Source organism: Stigmatopora nigra, unplaced genomic scaffold, assembly GCF_051989575.1.
Source record: "Stigmatopora nigra isolate UIUO_SnigA unplaced genomic scaffold, RoL_Snig_1.1 HiC_scaffold_24, whole genome shotgun sequence".
Classification (NCBI taxonomy): domain Eukaryota; kingdom Metazoa; phylum Chordata; class Actinopteri; order Syngnathiformes; family Syngnathidae; genus Stigmatopora; species Stigmatopora nigra.
This window is the reverse complement of record NW_027551603.1, coordinates 2,724,189-2,750,679: the sequence shown is the minus strand read 5'-3', so window position 1 is coordinate 2,750,679 and position 26,491 is coordinate 2,724,189. Positions and strand designations below refer to the sequence as shown.

The 26,491-nt window shown below is 48.9% G+C and overlaps 92 pseudogenes; all 92 read left to right on the top strand.

Moving 5' to 3' along the window:
• Positions 1-5,921: 5,921 nt before the first annotated feature.
• On the top strand, positions 5,922-6,050 carry LOC144183632 (5S ribosomal RNA; annotated as a pseudogene).
• Positions 6,051-6,106: 56 nt separating this feature from the next.
• On the top strand, positions 6,107-6,235 carry LOC144185128 (5S ribosomal RNA; annotated as a pseudogene).
• A 56-nt stretch (positions 6,236-6,291) lies between these two features.
• Positions 6,292-6,420, top strand: LOC144185354 (5S ribosomal RNA; annotated as a pseudogene).
• Positions 6,421-6,476: 56 nt separating this feature from the next.
• On the top strand, positions 6,477-6,605 carry LOC144184177 (5S ribosomal RNA; annotated as a pseudogene).
• A 56-nt stretch (positions 6,606-6,661) lies between these two features.
• LOC144181852 (5S ribosomal RNA) lies at positions 6,662-6,780 on the top strand (annotated as a pseudogene).
• A 56-nt stretch (positions 6,781-6,836) lies between these two features.
• On the top strand, positions 6,837-6,954 carry LOC144186068 (5S ribosomal RNA; annotated as a pseudogene).
• Positions 6,955-7,010: 56 nt separating this feature from the next.
• LOC144188916 (5S ribosomal RNA) lies at positions 7,011-7,129 on the top strand (annotated as a pseudogene).
• A 56-nt stretch (positions 7,130-7,185) lies between these two features.
• Positions 7,186-7,304, top strand: LOC144190656 (5S ribosomal RNA; annotated as a pseudogene).
• Positions 7,305-7,360: 56 nt separating this feature from the next.
• On the top strand, positions 7,361-7,479 carry LOC144183599 (5S ribosomal RNA; annotated as a pseudogene).
• Positions 7,480-7,710: 231 nt separating this feature from the next.
• On the top strand, positions 7,711-7,839 carry LOC144183067 (5S ribosomal RNA; annotated as a pseudogene).
• Positions 7,840-7,895: 56 nt separating this feature from the next.
• On the top strand, positions 7,896-8,024 carry LOC144184261 (5S ribosomal RNA; annotated as a pseudogene).
• Positions 8,025-8,080: 56 nt separating this feature from the next.
• On the top strand, positions 8,081-8,199 carry LOC144187726 (5S ribosomal RNA; annotated as a pseudogene).
• Positions 8,200-8,255: 56 nt separating this feature from the next.
• LOC144182129 (5S ribosomal RNA) lies at positions 8,256-8,374 on the top strand (annotated as a pseudogene).
• A 56-nt stretch (positions 8,375-8,430) lies between these two features.
• Positions 8,431-8,549, top strand: LOC144191632 (5S ribosomal RNA; annotated as a pseudogene).
• A 56-nt stretch (positions 8,550-8,605) lies between these two features.
• LOC144187094 (5S ribosomal RNA) lies at positions 8,606-8,714 on the top strand (annotated as a pseudogene).
• Positions 8,715-8,770: 56 nt separating this feature from the next.
• LOC144185654 (5S ribosomal RNA) lies at positions 8,771-8,889 on the top strand (annotated as a pseudogene).
• A 56-nt stretch (positions 8,890-8,945) lies between these two features.
• Positions 8,946-9,064, top strand: LOC144188915 (5S ribosomal RNA; annotated as a pseudogene).
• A 56-nt stretch (positions 9,065-9,120) lies between these two features.
• Positions 9,121-9,239, top strand: LOC144183045 (5S ribosomal RNA; annotated as a pseudogene).
• A 56-nt stretch (positions 9,240-9,295) lies between these two features.
• Positions 9,296-9,414, top strand: LOC144187725 (5S ribosomal RNA; annotated as a pseudogene).
• A 56-nt stretch (positions 9,415-9,470) lies between these two features.
• LOC144183831 (5S ribosomal RNA) lies at positions 9,471-9,589 on the top strand (annotated as a pseudogene).
• A 56-nt stretch (positions 9,590-9,645) lies between these two features.
• LOC144191539 (5S ribosomal RNA) lies at positions 9,646-9,764 on the top strand (annotated as a pseudogene).
• Positions 9,765-9,820: 56 nt separating this feature from the next.
• On the top strand, positions 9,821-9,929 carry LOC144186032 (5S ribosomal RNA; annotated as a pseudogene).
• Positions 9,930-9,985: 56 nt separating this feature from the next.
• LOC144187723 (5S ribosomal RNA) lies at positions 9,986-10,104 on the top strand (annotated as a pseudogene).
• A 56-nt stretch (positions 10,105-10,160) lies between these two features.
• Positions 10,161-10,279, top strand: LOC144182855 (5S ribosomal RNA; annotated as a pseudogene).
• A 56-nt stretch (positions 10,280-10,335) lies between these two features.
• LOC144187007 (5S ribosomal RNA) lies at positions 10,336-10,454 on the top strand (annotated as a pseudogene).
• Positions 10,455-10,510: 56 nt separating this feature from the next.
• LOC144182688 (5S ribosomal RNA) lies at positions 10,511-10,639 on the top strand (annotated as a pseudogene).
• Positions 10,640-10,695: 56 nt separating this feature from the next.
• LOC144188378 (5S ribosomal RNA) lies at positions 10,696-10,814 on the top strand (annotated as a pseudogene).
• Positions 10,815-10,870: 56 nt separating this feature from the next.
• LOC144189155 (5S ribosomal RNA) lies at positions 10,871-10,989 on the top strand (annotated as a pseudogene).
• Positions 10,990-11,045: 56 nt separating this feature from the next.
• LOC144188566 (5S ribosomal RNA) lies at positions 11,046-11,164 on the top strand (annotated as a pseudogene).
• A 56-nt stretch (positions 11,165-11,220) lies between these two features.
• LOC144189343 (5S ribosomal RNA) lies at positions 11,221-11,339 on the top strand (annotated as a pseudogene).
• A 56-nt stretch (positions 11,340-11,395) lies between these two features.
• Positions 11,396-11,514, top strand: LOC144190202 (5S ribosomal RNA; annotated as a pseudogene).
• Positions 11,515-11,570: 56 nt separating this feature from the next.
• Positions 11,571-11,689, top strand: LOC144183772 (5S ribosomal RNA; annotated as a pseudogene).
• A 56-nt stretch (positions 11,690-11,745) lies between these two features.
• On the top strand, positions 11,746-11,864 carry LOC144189038 (5S ribosomal RNA; annotated as a pseudogene).
• Positions 11,865-11,920: 56 nt separating this feature from the next.
• On the top strand, positions 11,921-12,039 carry LOC144188111 (5S ribosomal RNA; annotated as a pseudogene).
• Positions 12,040-12,095: 56 nt separating this feature from the next.
• On the top strand, positions 12,096-12,214 carry LOC144181886 (5S ribosomal RNA; annotated as a pseudogene).
• A 56-nt stretch (positions 12,215-12,270) lies between these two features.
• On the top strand, positions 12,271-12,389 carry LOC144182407 (5S ribosomal RNA; annotated as a pseudogene).
• A 56-nt stretch (positions 12,390-12,445) lies between these two features.
• On the top strand, positions 12,446-12,564 carry LOC144187721 (5S ribosomal RNA; annotated as a pseudogene).
• Positions 12,565-13,324: 760 nt separating this feature from the next.
• On the top strand, positions 13,325-13,453 carry LOC144183631 (5S ribosomal RNA; annotated as a pseudogene).
• A 56-nt stretch (positions 13,454-13,509) lies between these two features.
• LOC144186526 (5S ribosomal RNA) lies at positions 13,510-13,638 on the top strand (annotated as a pseudogene).
• Positions 13,639-13,694: 56 nt separating this feature from the next.
• LOC144185353 (5S ribosomal RNA) lies at positions 13,695-13,823 on the top strand (annotated as a pseudogene).
• Positions 13,824-13,879: 56 nt separating this feature from the next.
• On the top strand, positions 13,880-14,008 carry LOC144184176 (5S ribosomal RNA; annotated as a pseudogene).
• Positions 14,009-14,064: 56 nt separating this feature from the next.
• On the top strand, positions 14,065-14,183 carry LOC144181851 (5S ribosomal RNA; annotated as a pseudogene).
• Positions 14,184-14,239: 56 nt separating this feature from the next.
• On the top strand, positions 14,240-14,368 carry LOC144186539 (5S ribosomal RNA; annotated as a pseudogene).
• A 56-nt stretch (positions 14,369-14,424) lies between these two features.
• On the top strand, positions 14,425-14,553 carry LOC144186661 (5S ribosomal RNA; annotated as a pseudogene).
• A 56-nt stretch (positions 14,554-14,609) lies between these two features.
• On the top strand, positions 14,610-14,728 carry LOC144191621 (5S ribosomal RNA; annotated as a pseudogene).
• A 56-nt stretch (positions 14,729-14,784) lies between these two features.
• On the top strand, positions 14,785-14,903 carry LOC144191185 (5S ribosomal RNA; annotated as a pseudogene).
• A 56-nt stretch (positions 14,904-14,959) lies between these two features.
• On the top strand, positions 14,960-15,088 carry LOC144186625 (5S ribosomal RNA; annotated as a pseudogene).
• Positions 15,089-15,144: 56 nt separating this feature from the next.
• LOC144191594 (5S ribosomal RNA) lies at positions 15,145-15,263 on the top strand (annotated as a pseudogene).
• Positions 15,264-15,319: 56 nt separating this feature from the next.
• LOC144182061 (5S ribosomal RNA) lies at positions 15,320-15,438 on the top strand (annotated as a pseudogene).
• A 56-nt stretch (positions 15,439-15,494) lies between these two features.
• LOC144184550 (5S ribosomal RNA) lies at positions 15,495-15,623 on the top strand (annotated as a pseudogene).
• A 56-nt stretch (positions 15,624-15,679) lies between these two features.
• Positions 15,680-15,798, top strand: LOC144189839 (5S ribosomal RNA; annotated as a pseudogene).
• A 56-nt stretch (positions 15,799-15,854) lies between these two features.
• On the top strand, positions 15,855-15,973 carry LOC144190791 (5S ribosomal RNA; annotated as a pseudogene).
• A 56-nt stretch (positions 15,974-16,029) lies between these two features.
• Positions 16,030-16,148, top strand: LOC144184320 (5S ribosomal RNA; annotated as a pseudogene).
• Positions 16,149-16,204: 56 nt separating this feature from the next.
• LOC144186880 (5S ribosomal RNA) lies at positions 16,205-16,343 on the top strand (annotated as a pseudogene).
• A 56-nt stretch (positions 16,344-16,399) lies between these two features.
• LOC144184462 (5S ribosomal RNA) lies at positions 16,400-16,518 on the top strand (annotated as a pseudogene).
• A 56-nt stretch (positions 16,519-16,574) lies between these two features.
• LOC144189217 (5S ribosomal RNA) lies at positions 16,575-16,693 on the top strand (annotated as a pseudogene).
• A 56-nt stretch (positions 16,694-16,749) lies between these two features.
• LOC144191610 (5S ribosomal RNA) lies at positions 16,750-16,868 on the top strand (annotated as a pseudogene).
• A 56-nt stretch (positions 16,869-16,924) lies between these two features.
• On the top strand, positions 16,925-17,043 carry LOC144190363 (5S ribosomal RNA; annotated as a pseudogene).
• Positions 17,044-17,099: 56 nt separating this feature from the next.
• Positions 17,100-17,218, top strand: LOC144190390 (5S ribosomal RNA; annotated as a pseudogene).
• Positions 17,219-17,274: 56 nt separating this feature from the next.
• LOC144186345 (5S ribosomal RNA) lies at positions 17,275-17,393 on the top strand (annotated as a pseudogene).
• A 56-nt stretch (positions 17,394-17,449) lies between these two features.
• LOC144189081 (5S ribosomal RNA) lies at positions 17,450-17,568 on the top strand (annotated as a pseudogene).
• Positions 17,569-17,624: 56 nt separating this feature from the next.
• LOC144185972 (5S ribosomal RNA) lies at positions 17,625-17,753 on the top strand (annotated as a pseudogene).
• A 56-nt stretch (positions 17,754-17,809) lies between these two features.
• LOC144185705 (5S ribosomal RNA) lies at positions 17,810-17,938 on the top strand (annotated as a pseudogene).
• Positions 17,939-17,994: 56 nt separating this feature from the next.
• Positions 17,995-18,113, top strand: LOC144188364 (5S ribosomal RNA; annotated as a pseudogene).
• Positions 18,114-18,169: 56 nt separating this feature from the next.
• Positions 18,170-18,288, top strand: LOC144191387 (5S ribosomal RNA; annotated as a pseudogene).
• A 56-nt stretch (positions 18,289-18,344) lies between these two features.
• Positions 18,345-18,473, top strand: LOC144184989 (5S ribosomal RNA; annotated as a pseudogene).
• Positions 18,474-18,529: 56 nt separating this feature from the next.
• LOC144188914 (5S ribosomal RNA) lies at positions 18,530-18,648 on the top strand (annotated as a pseudogene).
• Positions 18,649-18,704: 56 nt separating this feature from the next.
• LOC144182060 (5S ribosomal RNA) lies at positions 18,705-18,823 on the top strand (annotated as a pseudogene).
• Positions 18,824-18,879: 56 nt separating this feature from the next.
• On the top strand, positions 18,880-19,008 carry LOC144184549 (5S ribosomal RNA; annotated as a pseudogene).
• A 56-nt stretch (positions 19,009-19,064) lies between these two features.
• LOC144191021 (5S ribosomal RNA) lies at positions 19,065-19,183 on the top strand (annotated as a pseudogene).
• A 56-nt stretch (positions 19,184-19,239) lies between these two features.
• LOC144190790 (5S ribosomal RNA) lies at positions 19,240-19,358 on the top strand (annotated as a pseudogene).
• Positions 19,359-19,414: 56 nt separating this feature from the next.
• Positions 19,415-19,533, top strand: LOC144183979 (5S ribosomal RNA; annotated as a pseudogene).
• A 56-nt stretch (positions 19,534-19,589) lies between these two features.
• LOC144186178 (5S ribosomal RNA) lies at positions 19,590-19,718 on the top strand (annotated as a pseudogene).
• Positions 19,719-19,774: 56 nt separating this feature from the next.
• LOC144181824 (5S ribosomal RNA) lies at positions 19,775-19,893 on the top strand (annotated as a pseudogene).
• A 56-nt stretch (positions 19,894-19,949) lies between these two features.
• Positions 19,950-20,068, top strand: LOC144191920 (5S ribosomal RNA; annotated as a pseudogene).
• Positions 20,069-20,124: 56 nt separating this feature from the next.
• LOC144188520 (5S ribosomal RNA) lies at positions 20,125-20,243 on the top strand (annotated as a pseudogene).
• Positions 20,244-20,299: 56 nt separating this feature from the next.
• Positions 20,300-20,418, top strand: LOC144183299 (5S ribosomal RNA; annotated as a pseudogene).
• Positions 20,419-20,474: 56 nt separating this feature from the next.
• Positions 20,475-20,593, top strand: LOC144189842 (5S ribosomal RNA; annotated as a pseudogene).
• A 56-nt stretch (positions 20,594-20,649) lies between these two features.
• On the top strand, positions 20,650-20,768 carry LOC144188220 (5S ribosomal RNA; annotated as a pseudogene).
• A 3,426-nt stretch (positions 20,769-24,194) lies between these two features.
• LOC144185289 (5S ribosomal RNA) lies at positions 24,195-24,323 on the top strand (annotated as a pseudogene).
• A 56-nt stretch (positions 24,324-24,379) lies between these two features.
• LOC144182311 (5S ribosomal RNA) lies at positions 24,380-24,508 on the top strand (annotated as a pseudogene).
• A 56-nt stretch (positions 24,509-24,564) lies between these two features.
• On the top strand, positions 24,565-24,693 carry LOC144183158 (5S ribosomal RNA; annotated as a pseudogene).
• A 56-nt stretch (positions 24,694-24,749) lies between these two features.
• LOC144185156 (5S ribosomal RNA) lies at positions 24,750-24,878 on the top strand (annotated as a pseudogene).
• Positions 24,879-24,934: 56 nt separating this feature from the next.
• LOC144184175 (5S ribosomal RNA) lies at positions 24,935-25,063 on the top strand (annotated as a pseudogene).
• A 56-nt stretch (positions 25,064-25,119) lies between these two features.
• LOC144191343 (5S ribosomal RNA) lies at positions 25,120-25,238 on the top strand (annotated as a pseudogene).
• Positions 25,239-25,294: 56 nt separating this feature from the next.
• Positions 25,295-25,413, top strand: LOC144181850 (5S ribosomal RNA; annotated as a pseudogene).
• Positions 25,414-25,469: 56 nt separating this feature from the next.
• On the top strand, positions 25,470-25,588 carry LOC144191674 (5S ribosomal RNA; annotated as a pseudogene).
• Positions 25,589-25,644: 56 nt separating this feature from the next.
• On the top strand, positions 25,645-25,773 carry LOC144186660 (5S ribosomal RNA; annotated as a pseudogene).
• Positions 25,774-25,829: 56 nt separating this feature from the next.
• On the top strand, positions 25,830-25,948 carry LOC144187950 (5S ribosomal RNA; annotated as a pseudogene).
• Positions 25,949-26,004: 56 nt separating this feature from the next.
• On the top strand, positions 26,005-26,123 carry LOC144188167 (5S ribosomal RNA; annotated as a pseudogene).
• A 56-nt stretch (positions 26,124-26,179) lies between these two features.
• On the top strand, positions 26,180-26,298 carry LOC144189778 (5S ribosomal RNA; annotated as a pseudogene).
• A 56-nt stretch (positions 26,299-26,354) lies between these two features.
• LOC144186995 (5S ribosomal RNA) lies at positions 26,355-26,473 on the top strand (annotated as a pseudogene).
• Positions 26,474-26,491: the final 18 nt, after the last annotated feature.

Genomic DNA, 26,491 nt, shown 5'->3' with positions numbered 1-26,491 from the left:
ATTTGGTTAATCCGGGTATGACGTTTTGTGATTACAATAAATTGGGTTTTTTTGTGATGCTTGGGCTTGTATAACAACAATTAGAATGGTTATTTCCAAGTGCTGGTGGTGCTTTGTTAATATAACCTATATGTACTGTCAATTTACAGCAATGTGATGGCTTATTGCAGCTTGGTTTTTGATCCCGTCCGCTAACGGGAAGATGGTGTTTAAAAAGACAAAAGAATATATACAAAATGATCATTTAAATGTTTAGCAGGGAATGTCACCTGTGTTTTTATTATGCTCTAGACTTGCAAAAAAATGTGTCGACTGCGGGGGAAGCGTTTCTGGTGCAGCGGCTGCTGATTAGATGGGAGTGAAACATGTGGGCCGCGGGGCAGACGATTTAACTGTGTTGGGCTTTCGGGAGCGTTCGGACCGTGTAAACGACTAAAATTTTGTGATCCTTTCCGTGAAGACATTATAATAATAATAATTGGCCTTGGGGGTGCTGAAGCAAACTTGAGGGCAGAAAATGGGTTTTTGCCATATTGTTGTGCTTGCAGCATACATATTCTGGATATATGGGGTCTTGGAAAAATATTGTGATGTAGTTGAATATCGGAAGAGGGGTTAATTTGACGTTTTAATGGTTGTCTTCTCTAAAAAGCGTTGTATTTGGGCACAGGGAAAAAGCTGGTTTGTAAACATAAGATAACAATGCTGTTTTCGCAGCAAGAGTGGAGGTCATAGTTAACGGCTAATTGCGTTTTCTGTTTGGACTTTTCAGAATAAGAACAATACATGGGCTGCAAGAAATGCAAGGTTATGCGAATGCTTTCGCATTGATATTTTGGGTTTTAAAATGAAATGTATTAAGAGGATAGAAAATCTGTTCAGTAAAAGGTTGATTTGGTAAAAAGCTTTGGATTTGGGAAATAGACCAAAATAGTCATTTTTGAGCAATTGTGGATTTCAAAGGGCTCTTAGTAAAAGGAAACTAGCTTTTGGAGGATAAAATAATATTAATACTATTTCAGAATTTTTTGATTGTTCAAAATACTTTAATCCAGGAGGTTGGCCAGGATGACAAAATTTACAATATTATGGTATATTGGTGACGATAAGGTTTTTAAAACATTAAAGTTGTAATTAGGAATTGTCTAACAAAAGGTTGATTTCTCTAATTTAATTGTTGAAGATTTTTGTTTTGGTAACAGGCTATGGGAAAAGACTTTTGTCTTAAGTAAACATCATATGAGGTGATTTACAAAGTATATAGTAGGTATTGAATTATTTGGCTGTTAACGACATCAGATGGGAAATTTACAATAAAATAGTGGCATGATAAAATTCATGGCATTCATCCAAATAATTAGGTGAATTGTAAATAAAATAATTGGTTTAGGATGAGCATATTTTCCCTAAGAATGGAGTAACATGGAATGTTTTTCAAAGTGCACTTGAAAGAACATTGTCTGTTGTCCTGGCGGGAGGAAATATGCTTTGTCACAGGTCATATTGATGACTTTAAGGATATTACAGATTGGATAAGCATTGGTCAATTGATACAACCAAATAACGTTGCTTTTTACTGCTTTAAGGGCATGCAAATTGGTGAGAACTTTAGAAATTCATATCATTGCAACGATGGGGTTAATACGCCTGAATGTTACAGTGATAACGAGGGGCAATAACAAGCTTAGATAAGGGAGGGAAAGGAGAAATTCTCCAAATTCCAGAATCTGGCTTAGAAACAGGTTATGTTAGTCGTTTTGGGTTTTTGACAGGATCTGGTGGTACATGAATTCTGGGAAATTTTGGGAAATTGGGGACCCCATATCTAAAACAAGTTTGAGACAAATGTGTAAATAGGCTCTATTTGGCGCTGGATGCACAAATTCTAGAGGGGCCTTTCATGTTTGGAAACAAGTGACGCTTTAGGTAGATGGGTTGTCTATGAACAAAATGGGATGGGGGAAATTCGCTTACAAATTCGGCGTGTTATCTTGGTTCATAGAATTTGGAGTCAAGGCGACGTAATAAAGGCCATAGGCGTCATGTTGTATAAAATAGGCGTGGATGAATTAGTTTTACAAATGGGGGAGATTATCTTATCACCTGAAACAAGTAGAAACAAAATTGGATGGCCGCATTAAAAGGTGATTGGCATGCTATTAGAGGAAATTGGGATTTTCCAAAAAACCTGATAGGGGGCCATTAGGTCATGGCGGCTGTGAAAAATAAAAACCTTAGATGTGAAACTATTGCCACCTCAATTCGGGGAACAAACAGGTAAACTGATAGCATTAAAAAGGATATAACTTTGTGTGAAACTTGAAGGTAATTTTTTACAAACGGTTAAAATGCTAGAGTGGGGGTGTGTATATTAAAGGATCTACTCATGAATGCGGGGTGGATCCAGACCTTCCGGAATGTGGGGTATTCATGGCGTCCTCAAGAATTTGTGGATTTTCTCCGGGTACTCCAGTTTACTCCCACAAAATGAAATTATGGATGCTAGACTGGTTGAACACACTAAATTCTTCTTTTTATGAGTGTGAGCGTGAATGATAGTTTGTCTTTTTGTGTTTTTTGATTGGCAGACCACCGAGACATAATCTATCAATAAAAGATCAATAAAGAAAATAATTTGGGCTTGAGTCAAGGGAAGACCTATGTCTCGACAAGGGGGAGGTGGCCTTGCTACAACGGCACTACAAGGTTTAGGTTTTAAATCTATATGCATACCCACATATCCATTTCAAAAAATACATATAGATTTTATTTTATTTTATTAGATCATATGGATATCATTCCACGATATGGAATTTCAGAAACTATTTATAGTGATAATGGCTCCCATTTTGTTAATATAATAGTTGTCTACCATCCACAATTGGCGGACCTTATATGAAGTCCTGTTTGGTAGACCTTACAAATTGTTATTATTCACTACACAATGACAATTGGATGATGAGGCGAATCTATCAGAAAAAAAAAAAAAACGCACACACCAAATTTAGACTATCAGAGGGAGATTTTGCTTGTCAACAGGAAACGGACGAAGCGACGGTGATTCTTGAAGACTGGATGCTGATAAGCAGCATAAAAGAAGAAACATCGGAGCAACGCAAAGTCGGAGGGTCCTTGTTACTGAAAGGGGACACGGATGCACCTTTCCCACAGTAAGAAGGTTGTCTAAATTGAAACGTTTCAAGAGGAAAACTCCCTAAACAAAGACAAAAAGTCATGTTGAAAACAATTATTGCTTTTGGGGCAATGAGATTAATGATGATTGTGATTCTATTCCTTTCCACAGTAGGGTTGTTTTCTCCAGTTGGAGAAAAAGGCGGAGGCGTTTCAATTGAGGATACACCTTCTTACGGGAGGGTAAACCGAGAAACATACACATTTACATTTAATTAACATTACCTACTAAATCAAATTTCCAAATTGAAAATATATATTTGGACTCGGCGACGTCCCGTGTGCCGTACAAGGTGTCAATCTATGGTGGGAAATATGTGTGGTACATTAACAGCAAAAAAATTGAAGATTGGGAAAAGCCTTGTTGCAGAAATTGGTCAAGATTGGAAAGCTTGGACTGACATATTAACCTGTGAAATTTATTTCTGAAACAGGGATTTCCCAAACGGGGGATAATTGGGCGCTGTTAATGGAGTGTAAAGAGGACAAGCACTAGGTGGAGCTACTTTGGTAAAAGGGTGGTCTCAATTGAAACATTGAGGGGACGGGTAAAATAAACTTTCTGACTTAATAAAATACGGGAAACACCAATATTAATTGAAAAGATTATTGCTCAGCAAGCAATACCATAAAACTATAGGGAACTCTTTTATATTGGGTTTGACGTCTCCATATAGTTTCAATTGAGACTAAACCATCTTACAAAAGATTAGGATAACCTACCAGACAAGGGAAAAAACGATGGGGTCTAACAACTCCCTCAATCACCATTCTTTTGGGGAAAAGTGTTTTTACAAATGAAAAAACGTGTCCTACTTGGCAAGAAAGAAAAAAAATATATTGAAACAGTGTTTATCCTGTTACGCAGTAAATAGGAAGTCAATTTTTCCACTGTTTAATCATTTTACCTGCTTAAACCTTACAGGGCATGGTCTGAAGCTAGGGGCGATAAATGAGACGTGGTGTACCGGCGTTCTAAAACAAACTACACCCCTGATACCACGTTCTGGCCTATGGTGGCGGGGTGGTAGATAAATTATACGACTCCTGCCGAAACGCGGCAGGACTAGGTACTTTGGTCTCACTGCTCTTACCGATGTCTGTTTTTCCATCCACAGTGGAGGAGATACAATTGGCGGCTCATAATTCGGCTGAAGGGTCGACCCTCCCGACATCGTCGAGAGGCATGGAGGGAAGGAGATCCAACATACATTGATGCGATTGGCATCCCCTGGGGCGTACCAGATGAGTATAAGCTGGCTAATCAGATCGCAGCAGGTTGGGAGTCTATCTTCCTTCTAATCACCCCAAACAAAAATGTGGATAGAATAAATTACTTACATTACAATGTACAAAACTTGGAAATTATACTGAACAGGGATTTGTGGCCATAAAGGAACAACTGGCAGCTACCAGTCTGATGGCGTTCCGGGGTTGCATAGCGGTGGATATGATCCTTGAAACGGGGCGTGTGTGCAATGTTTGTAAAACAATGTTGCACCTTCATACCGAACAACACGTCACCCAGTGGATCTCTCACCAGGGCCATTACTGGCCTGCAAACACTGAACCGCAATATGCAAGAGCACTCTGGAGTAGATACGTCCGCATTGTCAGATTGGTGGGATAAGACCTTTGGAAAATCTAAAGATTTGGCTACATCCTTCGTGGTTACTATAGGCACAATTACCGCTATCCTAACATTGTGTGGGTGATGTAGTATCCCCTGTTTGCGCTCCTTACTAAGCCGACTTATAACTACTGCAATTGCCCCTACAAATTCTAAAGTACATGAGTTGTATCTTATGGGACGGTTTGGGGAAAGCAGTGAGGTCCAGGAGTACGGTAAATCCGAGGACCAATTGGACGAATATAATTATGTTTTTTCTCTTTCAGACCAGCCATGGGAGTAAGGAGTAGGCGGGAAAAATCACAGTCACCCGACATTACCATTTAGTGATTACTAAGAAATGACTAATAACATACATATTATAAAAACGGGGGAATGTTGGGTTTGTTCTGTTTTACTATTATAATAGTTATATTAATTCATTTCTTTATTAAATCATTCTCTTTCTTTTCTCTGTATTAATTCATTACTTTGTTAAATCATTCTCTTTCTGTTTTTCAAAAGTGTTGAGGTCACACCAAGTCATCTTTAACCTGGACAGCCTGTTCCAGGATGGTTATACAAACAATCCACCCAATCTGGGTCCTTGAGATTTGGTGGGCCCTTGGTGACGAGGACAGGGCTATTCGGACAATAACAAGAATATTGTGATCGTTATGTAACCGTACACTTCGGGTTTTTCTGTATGTAACGATTATATGATTATGATTATATTATATGATTCTTAGGTCAAGGAGGTTGTATAATTACTCTAATCTACATGTAGTTAGGTCTAGTCCCTGTTTTTGTTATTAGTAAAATACTTTGATTGTTATTGTAGTCCCAGATGTTGTTTTTACTCATACGTGATGGAATGATCAACAACTCTGTAACTTGTGACCATAAGAATGGGACGAAAACGTCTATTCGAGGAGACGTTCGGAAGTTGTAAGGTGACACTTGCTGTAACGCTCCCCTCCGGAGGCTTTTATCTGTTGTATCCATTTCTATTTAATTAAATGTCAATAATTGAATAAGATGTCTTCCTGCAGTTATTGATAATTACGGACGAAGGTAATTATTAAAGAACCTGACAGTGTTCATCTGCAAGAGCAGTACCGCTCACGGCCATACCACCCTGATAAGGCCCGATCTCGCCCGATCTCGTCCGACCTCGGCAGCCAAGCATGGTTCGGCCTGGTTAGTACCTGATTGGGAGACCGCTTGGGAATACCAGGTGCTGTGAGCATCATACCCCGCATTTTTTTCGACATTTCATGGGTGTCCATCTGCAAGAGCAGTACCGCTCACTGCCATACCACCCTGAAAAGGCCCGATCTCGCCCGATCTCGTCCGAACTCGGCAGCCAAGCATGGTTCGGCCTGGTTAGTACCTGATTGGGAGACCGCTTGAGAATACCAGGTGCTGTGAGCATCATACCCCGCATCTTTTTCGACATTTCATGGGTGTCCATCTGCAAGAGCAGTACCGCTCACGGCCATACCGCCCTGATAAGGCCCGATCTCGCCCGATCTCGTCCGATCTCGGCAGCCAAGCATGGTTCGGCCTGGTTAATACCTGATTGGGAGACCGCTTGGGAATACCAGGTGCTGTGAGCATCATACCCCGCATCTTTTTCGACATTTCATGGGTGTCCATCTGCAAGAGCAGTACCGCTCACGGCCATACCACCCTGAAAAGGCCCAATCTCGCCCGATCTCGTCCGATCTCGGCAGCCAAGCAGGGTTCAGCCTGTTTAGTACCTGATTGGGAGACCGCTTGGGAATACCAGGTGCTGTGAGCATCTTGCCCCGCATCTTTTTCGACATTTCATGGGTGTCCATCTGCACGAGCAGTACCGCTCACGGCCATACCACCCTGAAAAGGCCCGATCTCGCCCGATCTAGGAAGCCAAGCATGGTTTGGCCTGGTTAGTACCTGATTGGGAGACCGCTTGGGAATACCAGGTGCTGTGAGCATCATACCCCGCATTTTTTTCGACATTTCATGGGTGTCTATCTGAAAGTGCAGTACCGCCCACGGCCATACCACCCTGAAAAGGCCCGATCTCGTCCGATCTCGGAAGCCAAGCATGGTTCGGCCTGTTTAGTACCTGATTGAAGACCGCTTGGGAATACCAGGTGCTGTGAGCATCATACCCCGCATCTTTTTCGACATTTCATGGGTGTCCATCTGCTGGTGCCATACCGCTCACGGCCATACCACCCTGAAAAGGCCCGATCTCGTCCGATCTCGGCAGCCAAGCATGGTTCGGCCTGTTTAGTACCTGATTGGGAGACCGCTTGGGAATACCAGGTGCTGTGAGCATCATACCCCGCATCTTTTTCGACATTTCATGGGTGTCTATCTGAAAGTGCAGTACCGCCCACGGCCATACCACCCTGAAAAGGCCCGATCTCGTCCGATCTCGGAAGCCAAGCATGGTTCGGCCTGTTTAGTACCTGTTTGGGAGACCGCTTGGGAATACCAGGTGCTGTGAGCATCATACCCCGCATCTTTTTCGACATTTCATGGGTGTCCATCTGCAAGAGCAGTACCGCCCAAGGCCATACCACCCTGAAAAGGCCCGATCTCGTCCGAACTCGGAAGCCAAGCATGGTTCGGCCTGGTTAGTATCTGTTTGGGAGACCGCTTGGGAATACCAGGTGCTGTGAGCATCATACCCCGCATCTTTTTCGACATTTCATGGGTGTCCATCTGCAAGAGCAGTACCGCTCACGGCCTTACCACCCTGAAAAGGCCCGATCTTGTCCGATTTTGGCAGCCAAACATGGTCCGGCCTGGTTCGTACCTGATTGGGAGACCGCTTGGGAATACCAGGTGCTGCGAGCATCATACCCCGCATCTTTTTCGACATTTCATGGGTGTCCATCTGCAAGAGCAGTACCGCTCACGGCCATACCACCCTGATAAGGCCCGATCTCGTCCGATCTCGTCCGATCTCGGCAGCCAAGCATGGTTTGGCCTGGTTAGTACCTGATTGGGAGACCACTTGGGAATACCAGGTGCTGTGAGCATCATACCCCGCATCTTTTTCCACATTTCATGGGTGTCCATCTGCTAGTGCAGTACCGCTCACGGCCATACCACCCTGATAAGGCCCGATCTCGTCCGATTTCGTCCGATCTCGGCAGCCAAGCATGGTTCGGCCTGGTTAGTACCTGATTGGGAGACCGCTTGGGAATACCAGGTGCTGTGAGCATCATACCCCGCATCTTTTTCGACATTTCATGGGTGTCCATCTGCTAGTGCAGTACCGCTCACGGCCATACCACCCTGAAAAGGCCCGATCTCGTCCGATCTCGGAAGCCAAGCATGGTTCGGCCTGTTTAGTACCTGATTGGGAGACCGCTTGGGAATACCAGGTGCTGTGAGCATCATACCCCGCATCTTTTTCGACATTTCATGGGTGTCCATCTGCTAGTGCAGTACCGCTCACGGCCATACCAGCCTGAAAAGGCCCGATCTCGTCCGATCTCGGAAGCTAAGCATGGTTCGGCCTGTTTAGTACCTGATTGGGAGACCGCTTGGGAATACCAGTTGCTGTGAGCATCATACCCCGCATCTTTTTCGACATTTCATGGGTGTCCATCTGCAAGAGCAGTACCGCTCACGGCCATACCACCCTGAAAAGGCCCGATCTCGTCCGATCTCGGAAGCCAAGCATGGTTCGGCCTGGTTAGTACCTGATTGGGAGACCGCTTGGGAATACCAGGTGCTGTGAGCATCATACCCCGCATCTTTACCGACATTTCATGGGTGTCCATCTGCTAGTGCAGTACCGCTCACGGCCATACCACCCTGAAAAGGCCCGATCTCGGCAGCCAAGCATGGTTCGGCCTGTTTAGTACCTGATTGGGAGACCGCTTGGGAATACCAGGTGCTGTGAGCATCATACCCCGCATCTTTTTCGACATTTCATGGGTGTCCATCTGCAAGAGCAGTACCGCTCATGGCCATACCACCCTGAAAAGGCCCGATCTCGTCCGATCTCGGAAGCCAAGCATGGTTCGGCCTGGTTAGTACCTGATTGGGAGACCGCTTGGGAATACCAGGTGCTGTGAGCATCATACCCCGCATCTTTATCGACATTTCATGGGTGTCCATCTGCTAGTGCAGTACCGCTCACGGCCATACCACCCTGAAAAGGCCCGATCTCGTCCGATCTCGGCAGCCAAGCATGGTTCGGCCTGTTTAGTACCTGATTGGGAGACCGCTTGGGAATACCAGGTGCTGTGAGCATCATACCCCGCATCTTTTTCGACATTTCATGGGTGTCCATCTGCAAGTGCAGTACCGCTCACGGCCATACCACCCTGAAAAGGCCCGATCTCGCCCGATCTCGGCAGCCAAGCATGGTTCGGCCTGTTTAGTACCTGATTGGGAGACCGCTTCGGAATACCAGGTGCTGTGAGCATCATACCCCGCATCTTTTTCGACATTTCATGGGTGTCCATCTGCTAGTGCAGTACCGCTCACGGCCATACCACCCTGAAAAGGCCCGATCTCGTCCGATCTCGGAAGCCAAGCATGGTTCGGCCTGTTTAGTACCTGATTGGGAGACCGCTTGGGAATACCAGGTGCTGTGAGCATCATACCCCGCATCTTTTTCGACATTTCATGGGTGTCCATCTGCAAGTGCAGTACCGCACATGGCCATACCACCCTGAAAAGGCCCAATCTCGTCCGATCTTGGAAGCCAAGCATGGTTCGGCCTGTTTGGTACCTGATTGGGAGACCGCTTGGGAATACCAGGTGCTGTGAGCATCATACCCCGCATCTTTCTCGACATTTCATGGGTGTCCATCTGCAAGAGCAGTACCGCTCACGGCCATACCACCCTGAGAAGGCGCGATCTCGTCCGATCTCGGAAGCCAAGCATGGTTCGGCCTGTTTAGTACCTGATTGGGAGACCGCTTGGGAATACCAGGTGCTGTGAGCATCATACCCCGCATCTTTTTCGACATTTCATGGGTGTCCATCTGCAATAGCAGTACCGCTCACGGCCATACCACCCTGAAAAGGCCCGATCTCGGAAGCCAAGCATGGTTCGGCCTGGTTAGTACCTGATTGGGAGACCGCTTGGGAATACCAGGTGCTGTGAGCATCATACCCCGCATCTTTTTCGACATTTCATGGGTGTCCATCTGCTAGTGCAGTACCGCTCACGGCCATACCACCCTGAAAAGGCCCGATCTCGTCCGATCTCGGAAGCCAAGCATGGTTCGGCCTGTTTAGTACCTGATTGGGAGACCGCTTGGGAATACCAGGTGCTGTGAGCATCATACCCCGCATCTTTTTCGACATTTCATGGGTGTCCATCTGCTAGTGCAGTACCGCTCACGGCCATACCACCCTGAAAAGGTCCGATCTCGTCCGATCTCGGAAGCCAAGCATGGTTCGGCCTGTTTAGTACCTGATTGGGAGACCGCTTGGGAATACCAGGTCCTGTGAGCATCATACCCCGCATCTTTTTCGACATTTCATGGGTGTCCATCTGCTAGTGCAGTACCGCTCACGGCCATACCACCCTGAAAAGGCCCGATCTCGTCCGATCTCGGCAGCCAAGCATGGTTCGGCCTGGTTAGTACCTGATTGGGAGACCGCTTGGGAATACCAGGTGCTGTGAGCATCATACCCCGCATCTTTTTCGACATTTCATTGGTGTCCATCTGCAAGAGCAGTAGCGCTCACGGCCATACCACCCTGATAAGGCCCGATCTCGCCCGATCTCGTCCGATCTCGGCAGCCAAGCATGGTTCGGCCTGGTTAGTACCTGATTGGGAGACCGCTTGGGAATACCAGGTGCTGTGAGCATCATACCCCGCATCTTTTTCGACATTTCATGGGTGTCCATCTGCAAGAAGAGTACCGCTCACGGCCATACCACCCTGATAAGGCCCGATCTCGTCTGATCTCGGCAGCCAAGCATGGTTCGGCCTGGTTAGTACCTGATTGGGAGACCGCTTGGGAATACCAGGTGCTGTGAGCATCATACCCCGCATCTTTTTCGACATTTCATGGGTGTCCATCTGCTAGTGCAGTACCGCTCACGGCCATACCACCCTGAAAAGGCCCGATTTCGTCCGATCTTGGAAGCCAAGCATGGTTCGGCCTGGTTAGTACCTGGTTGGGAGACCGCTTGGGAATACCAGGTGCTGTGAGCATCATACCCCGCATCTTTTTCGACATTTCATGGGTGTCCATCTGCTAGTGCAGTACCGCTCACGGCCATACCACCCTGAAAAGGACCGATCTCGTCCGATCTCGGAAGCCAAGCAAGGTTCGGCCTGGTTAGTACCTGATTGGGAGACCGCTTGGGAATACCAGGTGCTGTGAGCATCATACCCCGTATCTTTTTCGACATTTCATGGGTGTCCATCTGCAAGAGAAGTACCGCTCACGGCCATACCACCCTGAAAAGGCCTGATCTCGTCCGATCTCGGAAGCCAAGCATGGTTTGGCCTGGTTAGTACCTGATTGGGAGACTGCTTGGGAATACCAGGTGCTGTGAGCATCATACCCCGCATCTTTTTCGACATTTCATGGGTGTCCATCTGCAAGAGCAGTACCGCTCACGGCCATACCACCCTGAAAAGGCCCGATCTCGTCCGATCTAGGAAGCCAAGCATGGTTCGGCCTGGTTAGTACCTGATTGGGAGACCGCTTGGGAATACCAGGTGCTGTGAGCATCATACCCCGCATCTTTTTCGACATTTCATGGGTGTCCATCTGCTAGTGCAGTACCGCTCACGGCCATACCACCCTGAAAAGGCCCGATCTCGCCCGATCTCGGAAGCCAAGCATGGTTCGGCCTGTTTAGTACCTGATTGGGAGACCGCTTGGGAATACCAGGGGCTGTGTGCATCATACCCCGCATCTTTTTCGACATTTCATGGGTGTCCATCTGCTAGTGCAGTACCGCTCACGGCCATACCACCCTGAAAAGGCCCGATCTCGTCCGATCTCGGAAGCCAAGCAAGGTTCGGCCTGGTTAGTACCTGATTGGGAGACCGCTTGGGAATACCAGGTGCTGTGAGCATCATACCCCGCATCTTTTTCGACATTTCATGGGTGTCCATCTGCAAGAGAAGTACCGCTCACGGCCATACCACCCTGAAAAGGCCCGATCTCGTCCGATCTCGGAAGCCAAGCATGGTTTGGCCTGGTTAGTACCTGATTGGGAGACCACTTGGGAATACCAGGTGCTGTGAGCATCATACCCCGCATCTTTTTCGACATTTCATGGGTGTCCATCTGCAAGAGCAGTACCGCTCACGGCCATACCACCCTGAAAAGGCCCGATCTCGTCCGATCTAGGAAGCCAAGCATGGTTTGGCCTGGTTAGTACCTGATTGGGAGACCGCTTGGGAATACCAGGTGCTGTGAGGATCATACCCCGCATCTTTTTCGACATTTCATGGGTGTCCATCTGCTAGTGCAGTACCGCTCACGGCCATACCACCCTGAAAAGGCCCGATCACGCCCGATCTCGGAAGCCAAGCATGGTTCGGCCTGTTTAGTACCTGATTGGGAGACCGCTTGGGAATACCAGGTGCTGTGTGCATCATACCCCGCATCTTTTTCGACATTTCATGGGTGTCCATCTGCTAGTGCAGTACCGCTCACGGCCATACCACCCTGAAAAGGCCCGATCTCGTCCGATCTCGGAAGCCAAGCATGGTTCGGCCTGTTTAGTACCTGATTGGGAGACCGCTTGGGAATACCAGGTGCTGTGAGCATCATACCCCGCATCTTTTTCGACATTTCATGGGTGTCTGTTGGGTTTGTTCTGTTTTACTATTATAATAGTTATATTAATTCATTTCTTTATTAAATCATTCTCTTTCTTTTCTCTGTATTAATTCATTACTTTGTTAAATCATTCTCTTTCTGTTTTTCAAAAGTGTTGAGGTCACACCAAGTCATCTTTAACCTGGACAGCCTGTTCCAGGATGGTTATACAAACAATCCACCCAATCTGGGTCCTTGAGATTTGGTGGGCCCTTGGTGACGAGGACAGGGCTATTCGGACAATAACAAGAATATTGTGATCGTTATGTAACCGTACACTTCGGGTTTTTCTGTATGTAACGATTATATGATTATGATTATATTATATGATTCTTAGGTCAAGGAGGTTGTATAATTACTCTAATCTACATGTAGTTAGGTCTAGTCCCTGTTTTTGTTATTAGTAAAATACTTTGATTGTTATTGTAGTCCCAGATGTTGTTTTTACTCATACGTGATGGAATGATCAACAACTCTGTAACTTGTGACCATAAGAATGGGACGAAAACGTCTATTCGAGGAGACGTTCGGAAGTTGTAAGGTGACACTTGCTGTAACGCTCCCCTCCGGAGGCTTTTATCTGTTGTATCCATTTCTATTTAATTAAATGTCAATAATTGAATAAGATGTCTTCCTGCAGTTATTGATAATTACGGACGAAGGTAATTATTAAAGAACCTGACAGTGTTCATCTGCAAGAGCAGTACCGCTCACGGCCATACCACCCTGATAAGGCCCGATCTCGCCCGATCTCGTCCGACCTCGGCAGCCAAGCATGGTTCGGCCTGGTTAGTACCTGATTGGGAGACCGCTTGGGAATACCAGGTGCTGTGAGCATCATACCCCGCATTTTTTTCGACATTTCATGGGTGTCCATCTGCAAGAGCAGTACCGCTCACTGCCATACCACCCTGAAAAGGCCCGATCTCGCCCGATCTTGTCCGAACTCGGCAGCCAAGCATGGTTCGGCCTGGTTAGTACCTGATTGGGAGACCGCTTGAGAATACCAGGTGCTGTGAGCATCATACCCCGCATCTTTTTCGACATTTCATGGGTGTCCATCTGCAAGAGCAGTACCGCTCACGGCCATACCGCCCTGATAAGGCCCGATCTCGCCCGATCTCGTCCGATCTCGGCAGCCAAGCATGGTTCGGCCTGGTTAATACCTGATTGGGAGACCGCTTGGGAATACCAGGTGCTGTGAGCATCATACCCCGCATCTTTTTCGACATTTCATGGGTGTCCATCTGCAAGAGCAGTACCGCTCACGGCCATACCACCCTGAAAAGGCCCAATCTCGCCCGATCTCGTCCGATCTCGGCAGCCAAGCAGGGTTCAGCCTGTTTAGTACCTGATTGGGAGACCGCTTGGGAATACCAGGTGCTGTGAGCATCTTGCCCCGCATCTTTTTCGACATTTCATGGGTGTCCATCTGCACAAGCAGTACCGCTCACGGCCATACCACCCTGAAAAGGCCCGATCTCGCCCGATCTAGGAAGCCAAGCATGGTTTGGCCTGGTTAGTACCTGATTGGGAGACCGCTTGGGAATACCAGGTGCTGTGAGCATCATGCCCCGCATCTTTTTCGACATTTCATGGGTGTCCATCTGCTAGTGCAGTACCGCTCACGGCCATACCACCCTGAAAAGGCCCGATCTCGTCCGATCTCGTCCGATCTCGGAAGCCAAGCATGGATCGGCCTGTTTAGTACCTAATTGGGAGACCGCTTGTGAATACCAGGTGCTGTGAGCATCATACCCCGCATCTTTTTCGACATTTCATGGGTGTCCATCTGCTAGTGCAGTACCGCTCACGGCCATACCACCCTGAAAAGGCCCGATCTCGTCCGATCTCGCCCGATCTCGGCAGCCAAGCATGATTCGGCCTGTTTAGTACCTGATTGGGAGACCGCTTGGGAATACCAGGTGCTGTGAGCATCATACCCCGCATCTTTTTCGACATTTCATGGGTGTCCATCTGCAAGAGCAGTACCGCTCACGGCCATACCACCCTGAAAAGGCCCGATCTCGTCCGATCTCGGAAGCCAAGCATGGTTCGGCCTGGTTAGTACCTGATTGGGAGACCGCTTGGGAATACCAGGTGCTGTGAGCATCTTGCCCCGCATCTTTTTCGACATTTCATGGGTGTCCATCTGCTAGTGCAGTACCGCTCACGGCCATACCACCCTGAAAAGGCCCGATCTCGTCTGATCTCGGAAGCCAAGCATGGTTCGGCCTGTTTAGTGCCTGATTGGGAGACCGCTTGGGAATACCAGGTGCTGTGAGCATCATACCCTGCATCTTTTTCGACATTTCATAAGTGTCCATCTGCAAGAGCAGTACCGCTCACTGCCATACCACCCTGAAAAGGCCCGATCTCGTCCGATCTCGTCCGATCTCGGCAGCCAAGCATAGTTCGGCCTGGTTAGTACCTGATTGGGAGACCGCTTGGGAATACCAGGTGCTGTGAGCATCATACCCCGCATCTTTTTCGACATTTCATGGGTGTCCATCTGCTAGTGCAGTACCGCTCACGGCCATACCACCCTGAAAAGGCCCGATCTCGTCCGATCTCGGCAGCCAAGCATTGTTCGGCCTGTTTAGTACCTGATTGGGAGACCGCTTGGGAATACCAGGTGCTGTGAGCATCATACCCCGCATCTTTTTCGACATTTCATGGGTGTCCATCTGCTAGTGCAGTACCGCTCACGGCCATACCACCCTGAAAAGGCCCGATCTCGTCTGATCTCGGAAGCCAAGCATGGTTCAGCCTGGTTAGTACCTGATTGGGAGACCGCTTGGAAATACCTGGTGCTGTGAGCATCATACCCCGCATCTTTTTCGACATTTCATGGGTGTCCATCTGCTAGTGCAGTACCGCTCACGGCCATACCACCCTGAAAAGGCCCGATCTCGTCCGATCTCGTCCGATCTCGGCAGCCAAGCATGGTTCGGCCTGTTTAGTACCTGATTGGGAGACCGCTTGGGAATACCAGGTGCTGTGAGCATCATACCTCGCATCTTTTTCGACATTTCATGGGTGTCCATCTGCAAGGGCAGTACCGCTCACGGCCATACCACCCTGAAAAGGCCCGATCTTGTCCGATCTCGGAAGCCAAGCATGGATCGGCCTGGTTAGTACCTGATTGGGAGACCGCTTGGGAATACCAGGTGCTGTGAGCATCATACCCCGCATCTTTTTCGACATTTCATGGGTGTCCATCTGCTAGTGCAGTACCGCTCACGGCCATACCACCCTGAAAAGGCCCGATCTCGTCCGATCTCGGAAGCCAAGCATGGTTCAGCCTGTTTAGTACCTGATTGGGAGACCGCTTGGGAATACCAGGTGCTGTGAGCATCATACCCCGCATCTTTTTCGACATTTCATGGGTGTCCATCTGCGAAAGCAGTACCGCTCACGGCCATACCACCCTGAAAAGGCCCGATCTCGTCCGATCTCGGAAGCCAAGCATGGTTCGGCCTGGTTAGTACCTGATTGGGAGACCGCTCGGGAATACCAGGTGCTGTGAGCATCATACCCCGCATCTTTTTCGACATTTCATGGGTGTCCATCTGCAAGAGCAGTACCGCTCACGGCCATACCACCCTGATAAGGCCCGATCTCGCCCGATCTCGCCCGATCTCGTCCGACCTCGGCAGCCAAGCATGGTTCGGCCTGGTTAGTACCTGATTGGGAGACCGCTTGGGAATACCAGGTGCTGTGAACATCATACCCCGCATCTTTTTCGACATTTCATGGGTGTCCATCTGCAAGTGCGGTACCGCTCATGGCCATACCACCCTGAAAAGACCCCATCTCGCCCGATCTCGGAAGCCAAGCATGGTTCGGCCTGTTTAGTACCTGATTGGGAGACCGCTTGGGAATACCAGGTGCTGTGAGCATCATACCCCGCATCTTTTTCGACATTTCATGGGTGTCTATCTGCTAGTGCAGTACCGCTCACGGCCATACCACCCTGAAAAGGCTCGATCTCGTCCGATCTCGGAAGCCAAGCATGGTTCGGCCTGTTTAGTACCTGATTGGGAGACCGCTTGGGAATACCAGGTGCTGTGAGCATCATACCCCGCATCTTTTTCGACATTTCATGGGTGTCCATCTGCTAGTGCAATACCGCTCACGGCCATACCACCCTGAAAAGGCCCGATCTCGTCCGATCTCGGAAGCCAAGCATGGTTCGGCCTGGTTAGTACCTGATTGGGAGACCGCTTGGGAATACCAGGTGCTGTGAGCATCAAACCCCGCATCTTTTTCGACATTTCATGGGTGTCCATCTGCTATTGCAGTGCCGCTCACGGCCATACCACCCTGAAAAGGCCCGATCTCGTCCGATCTCGGCAGCCAAGCATGGTTCGGCCTGTTTAGTACCTGATTGGGAGACCGCTTCGGAATACCAGGTGCCGTGAGCATCATACCCCGCATCTTTTTCGACATTTCATGGGTGTCCCTCTGCAAGAGCAATACCGCTTACGGCCATACAACCCTGAAAAGGCCCGATCTCGTCCGATCTCGGAAGCCAAGCATGGTTCGGCCTGTTTAGTACCTGATTGGGAGACCGCTTGGGAATACCAGGTGCTGTGAGAACCACGCCCCGCATCTTTTTCGACATTTCATGGGTGTCCATCTGCAAGTGCAGTACCGCTCACGGCCATACCACCCTGAAAAGGCCCGATCTCGCCCGATCTCGGAAGCCAAGCATGATTCAGCCTGGTTAGTACCTGATTGGGAGACCGCTTGGGAATACCAGGTGCTGTGATTATCATACCCCGCATCTTTTTCGAAATTTCATGGGTGTCCATCTGCAGGAGCAGTACCGCTCACGGCCATACCACCCTGAAAAGGCCCGATCTCGTCCGACCTCGAAAGCCAAGCATGGTTCGGCCTGGTTAGTACCTGATTGGGAGACCGCTTGGGAATACCAGGTGCTGTGAGCATCATACCCCGCATCTTTTTCGACATTTCATGGGTGTCCATCTGCAAGAGCAGTACCGCTGACAGCCATACCACCCTGAAAAGGCCCGTTCTCGTCCGATCTCGTCCGATCTCGGCAGCCAAGCATGGTTCGGCCTGGTTAGTACCTGATTGGGAGACCGCTTGGGAATACCAGGTGCTGTGAGCATCATACCCCGCATCTTTTTCGGCATTTCATGGGTGTCCATCTGCTAAAGCAGTACCGCTCACGGCCATATCACCCTGAAAAGGCCCGATCTCGCCCGATCTCGTCCGATCTCGGCAGCCAAGCATGGTTCGGCCTGGTTAGTACCTGATTGGGAGACCGCTTGGGAATACCAGGTGCTGTGAGAACCATGCCCCGCATCTTTTTCGACATTTCATGGGTGTCCATCTGCAAGAGCAGTTTCGCTTACGGCCATACCACCCTGAAAAGGCCCGATCTCGTCCGATCTCGGAAGCCAAGCATGGTTCGGCCTGTTTAGTACCTGATTGGGAGACCGCTTGGGAATACCAGGTGCTGTGAGCATCATACCTCGCATCTTTTTCGACATTTCATGGGTGTCCATCTGCATGAACAGTACTGCTCACAGCCATACCACCCTGAAAAGGCCCGATCTCGTCTGATCTCGGAAGCCAAGCATGGTTCGGCCTGTTTAGTGCCTGATTGGGAGACCGCTTGGGAATACCAGGTGCTGTGAGCATCATACCCTGCATCTTTTTCGACATTTCATAAGTGTCCATCTGCAAGAGCAGTACCGCTCACTGCCATACCACCCTGAAAAGGCCCGATCTCGTCCGATCTCGTCCGATCTCGGCAGCCAAGCATGGTTCGGCCTGGTTAGTACCTGATTGGGAGACCGCTTGGGAATACCAGGTGCTGTGAGCATCATACCCCGCATCTTTTTCGACATTTCATGGGTGTCCATCTGCTAGTGCAGTACCGCTCACGGCCATACCACCCTGAAAAGGCCCGATCTCGTCCGATCTCGGCAGCCAAGCATGGTTCGGCCTGTTTAGTACCTGATTGGGAGACCGCTTGGGAATACCAGGTGCTGTGAGCATCATACCCCGCATCTTTTTCGACATTTCATGGGTGTCCATCTGCTAGTGCAGTACCGCTCACGGCCATACCACCCTGAAAAGGCCCGATCTCGTCTGATCTCGGAAGCCAAGCATGGTTCAGCCTGGTTAGTACCTGATTGGGAGACCGCTTGGAAATACCTGGTGCTGTGAGCATCATACCCCGCATCTTTTTCGACATTTCATGGGTGTCCATCTGCTAGTGCAGTACCGCTCACGGCCATACCACCCTGAAAAGGCCCGATCTCGTCCGATCTCGTCCGATCTCGGCAGCCAAGCATGGTTCGGCCTGTTTAGTACCTGATTGGGAGACCGCTTGGGAATACCAGGTGCTGTGAGCATCATACCTCGCATCTTTTTCGACATTTCATGGGTGTCCATCTGCAAGGGCAGTACCGCTCACGGCCATACCACCCTGAAAAGGCCCGATCTTGTCTGATCTCGGAAGCCAAGCATGGATCGGCCTGGTTAGTACCTCATTGGGAGACCGCTTGGGAATACCAGGTGCTGTGAGCATCATACCCCGCATCTTTTTCGACATTTCATGGGTGTCCATCTGCTAGTGCAGTACCGCTCACGGCCATACCACCCTGAAAAGGCCCGATCTCGTCCGATCTCGGAAGCCAAGCATGGTTCAGCCTGTTTAGTACCTGATTGGGAGACCGCTTGGGAATACCAGGTGCTGTGAGCATCATACCCCGCATCTTTTTCGACATTTCATGGGTGTCCATCTGCAAAAGCAGTACCGCTCACGGCCATACCACCCTGAAAAGGCCCGATCTCGTCCGATCTCGGAAGCCAAGCATGGTTCGGCCTGTTTAGGACCTGATTGGGAGACTGCTTGGGAATACCAGGTGCTGTGAGCATCATACCCCGCATCTTTTTTGACATTTCATGGGTGTCCATCTGCAAGAGCAGTACCGCTCACGGCCATACCACCCTGATAAGGCCCGATCTCGCCTGATCTCGTCCGATCTCGGCAGCCAAGCATGGTTCGGCCTGGTTAGTACCTGATTGGGAGACCGCTTGGGAATACCAGGTGCGGTGAGCATCATACCCCGCATCTTTTTCGACATTTCATGGGTGTCCATCTGCTAGTGCAGTACCGCTCACGGCCATACCTCCCTGAAAAGGCCCGATCTCGTCCGATCTCGGAAGCCAAGCATGGTTCGGCCTGGTTAGTACCTGATTGGGAGTCCGCTTGGGAATACCAGGTGCTGTGTACATCATACCCCGCATCTTTTTCGACATTTCATGGGTGTCCATCTGCTAGTGCAGTACCGCTCACGGCCATACCACCCTGAAAAGGCCCGATCTCGTCCGATCTCGGAAGCCAAGCATGGTTAGACTTGTTTAGTACCAGATTGGGAGACCGCTTGGGAATACCGGGTGCTGTGAGAACCATGCCCCGCATCTTTTTCGACATTTCATGGGTGTCCATCTGCTAGTGCAGTACCGCTCACGGCCATACCACCCTGAAAAGGCCCGATCTCGCCCGATCTCGGAAGCCAAGCATGGTTCGGCCTGGTTAGTACCTGATTGGGAGACCGCTTGGGAATACCAGGTGCTGTGAGCATCATACCCCGCATCTTTTTCGACATTTCATGGGTGTCCATCTGCAAGGGCAGTACTGCTCACGGCCATACCACCCTGAAAAGGCCAGATCTCGTCCGATCTCGGAAGCCAAGTATGGTTCGGCCTGTTTAGTACCTGATTGGGAGACCGCTTGGGAATACCAGGTGCTGTGAGTATCATACCCCGCATCTTTTTCGACATTTCATGGGTGTCCATCTGCAAAAGCAGTACCGCTCACGGCCATACCACCCTGAAAAGGCCCGATCTCGTCCGATCTCGTAAGCCAAGCATGGCTCGGCCTGGTTAGTACCTGATTGGGAGACCGCTTGGGAATACCAGGTGCTGTGAGCATCATACCCCGCATCTTTTTCGACATTTCATGGGTGTCCATCTGCAAGAGCAGTACCGCTCACGGCCATACCACCCTGAAAAGGCCCGATCGCGTTCGATCTCGGAAGCCAAGCATGGTACGGCCTGGTTAGTACCTGATTGGGAGACCGCTTGGGAATACCAGGTGCTGTGAGCATCATACCCCGCATCTTTTTCGACATTTCATGGGTGATCTATCTGAAATCCAGATCAAATTCTGGATTTCAGATAGATCAGTTGTCATCATGCACCTTTTACCAAGACTGGACCTATAGTAGGACTTAGATGGAGAGCTATCTTAAAAAGAACATGTCCTCATTACTTGGGGGAGAAACAAAGGATCCAAAATCACTCAGAGCTGTCAGGAGTGGTTGGATTGCCTTTCCTGGCATGACGTCACGATAACTATCAGCTGTCACTAATTACGTGATTAGATTATTTTTGGTATTTAAGCATTATGATTTTCTGTGGACGCGGTTGGATCGACTGGTTAAGTTCTGGTTTCGTTTCCTGTTAATCCTCGTAGTAATTGCTGTTTCCATTGACGCCACGCCGCATGTTCAGTTCGTTTGTAATGAGTGGTCAAGCCAAGTTGTTTAAGTTATGTTACCCCGTTTATTAAATCAACCAACAAGAGCTACAGATCTGCCTCACCTTTCCAATTACTTCGGCGACTCTGCATCTGGGTTCAACTTACCCTACGATCGCGTCGCACTACGCGGTGAAATCGTAACAGCACGATCCAACCATTATGGACCCAGCGGAGCGCTACCCACGCTCGCGCCGACGCACTCGGCGACGCAAACCATCCACCTCGAAGACACCGGACTGCTTGGAATGTATAAGAAACCCCTCAGAATCGTTTAGGAATTTTGTAATGGACACACCGTGGTGCGGGGCTCTCAGGCACATCATTTCTAGAGATGAGCCACAGCTGGTAGAAGAGTTAGAGCCGCAGCGTACTCATACGCCCCACCACTGCTATGCACGTCGCCCTGGGAAGCCTTTACCGTTTCATCATGATGCCCAGGTGCGTACAACCACCAGAGAGCGCCCAAGTTATCTTATGCCTATGCCCAGAGGAATTGATTCACCATGGAGGGAGCCTGAAGATTCTGGTGAGGAGGACACCCGTTGAGGAAGTTCCCCACGGCCAGCAGCGTGGCCAGGATCTTCTTGAAGGTCCGGTTGCCGGCCAGCTGCTCCATGCCCAACTTCAGGTCAAACAGGGGCTCGGCGATCTCCTGCTCGAGTGCCTCATAGTTGAGTTTGAAAGACCACAGCTGCAGGCGGGGGGTCAAGGCGCTGACGGAAGCCAGGCCCGAGAGGAATTCCTCGGCCGTCCCCAGGGGAACGTCGGGATTGGCCGAGCGAGCCTCGCGGATCTTCTGCTTCTCCTCCTCTGTGGGCGTCATGCTCAGGATCTTCTCCACACCCTCCTTGTTGATGGCAAAGTCGTCAAAGTTGAGGATGGCGCTCTTGATGACGTGAACGGCGGGCAGGACCGTCATCCCGATGTTGATGGCGGTGCTCCGCTTGGAGTCCAGAACCAGGATCTCGGACTTTTTGCTCTCTGGCGCTTTCTTGGCCCATGGCGTCTCTTTGGCCCTGGACTCAAAGAGGTGCTCCAGCTTCCCCATGTCCACTTGGACCTTGTCCAGTGACGCCAAAAATAATCTAATCACGTAATTAGTGACAGCTGATAGTTATCGTGACGTCATGCCAGGAAAGGCAATCCAACCACTCCTGACAAGAGCATCAAATAAAGACAATTTGTCGGTCTTTCGGGAACAGATGTTCTTGAAAAATAACCCTTTCGCTATGATTTCTAGAATTTTACTGACATAATGCAAGTGCATTCGCAGCTAGCCCTCAGAGATAAAATGAGTTGGATTTCCATCTCCAACAATACCAGCCGTTATGTTATTTGAGGTTCTTGATCTGAATGAATTAAATGACCTCCGGTATGCAGTACAACTGTAGAGCAATTACTTTAAATTATGTTCATTCTTTTGTCCCCCGCCTGGTGCCCGTAGATAGCTGGGATAGGCCTTAGCACCCCCCGTGACCCTTGTGAGGATAAGCGGTTGAGAGAATGAATGAATGAAAGAATACTAAACAATGTCATTCACATGACGATCAATTATACTAAACAATTACTATTAGTTTAAGCATGTGAAACTATGATAAAATATGATTTGGATTTTACAGCATGTTTTCGTAACCTGTTTTATGTTTATTTATATAAACAATAGACACCTTGTAAAGCATTGCTGTTGCTTCACATGTATTTCTTAGGGGCCTAACATTCAACCACATCTAAGCAGCAGTGCTTGTAGACTTGCATTCTGTGAAGCGCAAAGTGTCCTTCTGTTCTAAAGAGACAGAACAGCAAGAAAAGGACTCTGTGCAACCTTCTTTACTCTGTAACAGCGGGATGATGCTTTTTGTGTAGAACGGATGGAGTACAAAGTGTAAGCGAGTGAGTGGAAAGTACTGCAGACAATGTATGACTGTTTTTTTCTATTTTTTTTCCGTGCAGTTGAGGAGTGTAGTTTGCAAAATCCAGCATGCCAGTACTATTGAATGCTGGGTATTTTGCTGAGCCTTCTTTAAAAATTACTTCTCTTATCATGTAAAAGTAGTGATATCTGAACAGACAGAAGAATAGTCAGTCATTTTCTTCTTAAAAAAATAAAAATAAAATACTTGTGGTTGCTAGAGTTATACAGTAAAAAAGGGGTGTGTGCATGTGGTGGTGGAGCAATATAATTTTAGTTTCAGTGTAATGAAAAATCTACAATAGTGTTCCAATAAATTGGTGGTTATTGAAGTGCTATACCAATTGAATGTAATTTCTGGTAAAATTCTGTAGCTCCAGTGTTTAACCATAAATCCTATGTGATTTTTGTTTTACAGTATAAAATGTGAAAACACTTATAAATCCCATTTAAATTCAGTGAATTCATTTAGTTGTGCTGCCACTACAACATTGCACCCAATCGGTTAGTCTTTAATTGAATCTGATTACCAGTCGATTTGAATTGAATGACTTGACCCCGCTGAGATATTTTCTCTAAAAGAATAATGGAGTTGCTTATTTGACTATTTAGTATTGTTATTTTGTTATCTTTTTGCATTTGGTGCTTTTTTTAAACATCTACTACTTTACATTATAATTGCTTGATCTGAGGCAGTTGGGTTGTAAAGGTTTAAATCAAAATTCAAAGTACGGTAATACACATATATACACACGATGCAACAGATGTGCAGTCCATTTGCAGCGTCCAGAAGTAAAACAACATGTGAAAATTGAGTGTATAGAGTGCAAAAAGTCTTACTGCAATCAAGCTGACTTTACTCCTTTGTTATTATTGCTGACTCAAAGACAAATACCAATTTGGCCTGAAATGCACAAAAGTAAAACATAGCTGTATATATTCCTGCCTTTTCCCCCCTCTTTTATAACCTGAATATTCCAACTGACTTTGAATAATGTCAAATCCCAATTGATTTGGGTAGCAGGTGTAGAAGGTCGAATTAATACTTAAGCTCATGGGTGTCCATCTGCAAGAGCAGTACCGCTCAAGGCCATACCACCCTGAAAAGGCCCGATCTCGCCCGATCTCGTCCGATCTCGGCAGCCAAGCATGGTTCGGCCTGGTTAGTACCTGATTGGGAGACCGCTTGGGAATACCAGGTGCTGTGAGCATCATACCCCGCATCTTTTTCGACATTTCATGGGTGTCCATCTGCAAGAGCAGTATCGCTCACGGCCATACAACCCTGATAAGGCCCGATCTCGCCCGATCTCGTCCGATCTCGGCAGCAAAGCATGGTTCGGCCTGGTTAGTACCTGATTGGGAGACCGCTTGGGAATACCAGGTGCTGTGAGCATCATACCCCGCATTTTTTTCGACATTTCATGGGTGTCCATCTGCAAGAGCAGTACCGCTCACGGCCATACCACCCTGAAAAGGCCCGATCTCGCCCGATCTCGTCCGAACTCGGCAGCCAAGCATGGTTCGGCCTGGTTAGTACCTGATTGGGAGACCGCTTGAGAATACCAGGTGCTGTGAGCATCATACCCCGCATCTTTTTCGACATTTCATGGGTGTCCATCTGCAAGAGCAGTACCGCTCACGGCCATACCACCCTGATAAGGCCCGATCTCGCCCGATCTCGTCCGATCTCGGCAGCCAAGCATGGTTCGGCCTGGTTAATACCTGATTGGGAGACCGCTTGGGAATACCAGGTGCTGTGAGCATCATACCCCGCATCTTTTTCGACATTTCATGGGTGTCCATCTGCAAGAGCAGTACCGCTCACGGCCATACCACCCTGAAAAGGCCCAATCTCGCCCGATCTCGTCCGATCTCGGCAGCCAAGCAGGGTTCAGCCTGTTTAGTACCTGATTGGGAGACCGCTTGGGAATACCAGGTGCTGTGAGCATCTTGCCCCGCATCTTTTTCGACATTTCATGGGTGCCCATCTGCAAGAGCAGTACCGCTCACGGCCATACCACCCTGAAAAGGCCCAATCTCCTCCGATCTCGGAAGCCAAGCATGGTTCGGCCTGGTTAGTACCTGATTGGGGGACCGCTTGGGAATACCAGGTGCTGTGAGCATCATACCCCGCATCTTTTTCGACATTTCATGGGTGTCCATCTGCAAAAGCACTACCGCTCACGGCCATACCACCCTGAAAAGGCCCGATCTCGCCCGATCTAGGAAGCCAAGCATGGTTTGGCCTGGTTAGTACCTGATTGGGAGACCGCTTGGGAATACCAGGTGCTGTGAGCATCATACCCCGCATCTTTTTCGACATTTCATGGGTGTCCATCTGCTAGTGCAGTACCGCTCACGGCCATACCACCCTGAAAAGGCCCGATCTCGTCCGATCTCGGAAGCCAAGCATGGATCGGCCTGTTTAGTACCTAATTGGGAGACCGCTTGTGAATACCAGGTGCTGTGAGCATCATACCCCGCATCTTTTTCGACATTTCATGGGTGTCCATCTGCTAGTGCAGTACCGCTCACGGCCATACCACCCTGAAAAGGCCCGATCTCGTCCGATCTCGCCCGATCTCGGCAGCCAAGCATGATTCGGCCTGTTTAGTACCTGATTGGGAGACCGCTTGGGAATACCAGGTGCTGTGAGCATCATACCCCGCATCTTTTTCGACATTTCATGGGTGGCCATCTGCAAGAGCAGTACCGCTCACGGCCATACCACCCTGAAAAGGCCCGATTTCGTCCGATCTCGGAAGCCAAGCATGGTTCGGCCTGGTTAGTACCTGATTGGGAGACCGCTTGGGAATACCAGGTGCTGTGAGCATCTTGCCCCGCATCTTTTTCGACATTTCATGGGTGTCCATCTGCTAGTGCAGTACCGCTCACGGCCATACCACCCTGAAAAGGCCCGATCTCGTCTGATCTCGGAAGCCAAGCATGGTTCGGCCTGTTTAGTACCTGATTGGGAGACCGCTTGGGAATACCAGGTGCTGTGAGCATCATACCCTGCATCTTTTTCGACATTTCATAAGTGTCCATCTGCAAGAGCAGTACCGCTCACGGCCATACCACCCTGAAAAGGCCCGATCTCGTCCGATCTCGGAAGCCAAGCATGGTTCGGCCTGTTTAGTACGTGATTGGGAGACCGCTTGGGAATACCAGGTGCTGTGAGCATCATACCCCGCATCTTTTTCGACATTTCATGGGTGTCCATCTGCTAGTGCAGTACCGCTCACGGCCATACCACCCTGAAAAGGCCCGATCTCGTCCGATCTCGGCAGCCAAGCATGGTTCGGCCTGGTTAGTACCTGATTGGGAGACCGCTTGGGAATACCAGGTGCTGTGAGCATCATACCCCGCATCTTTT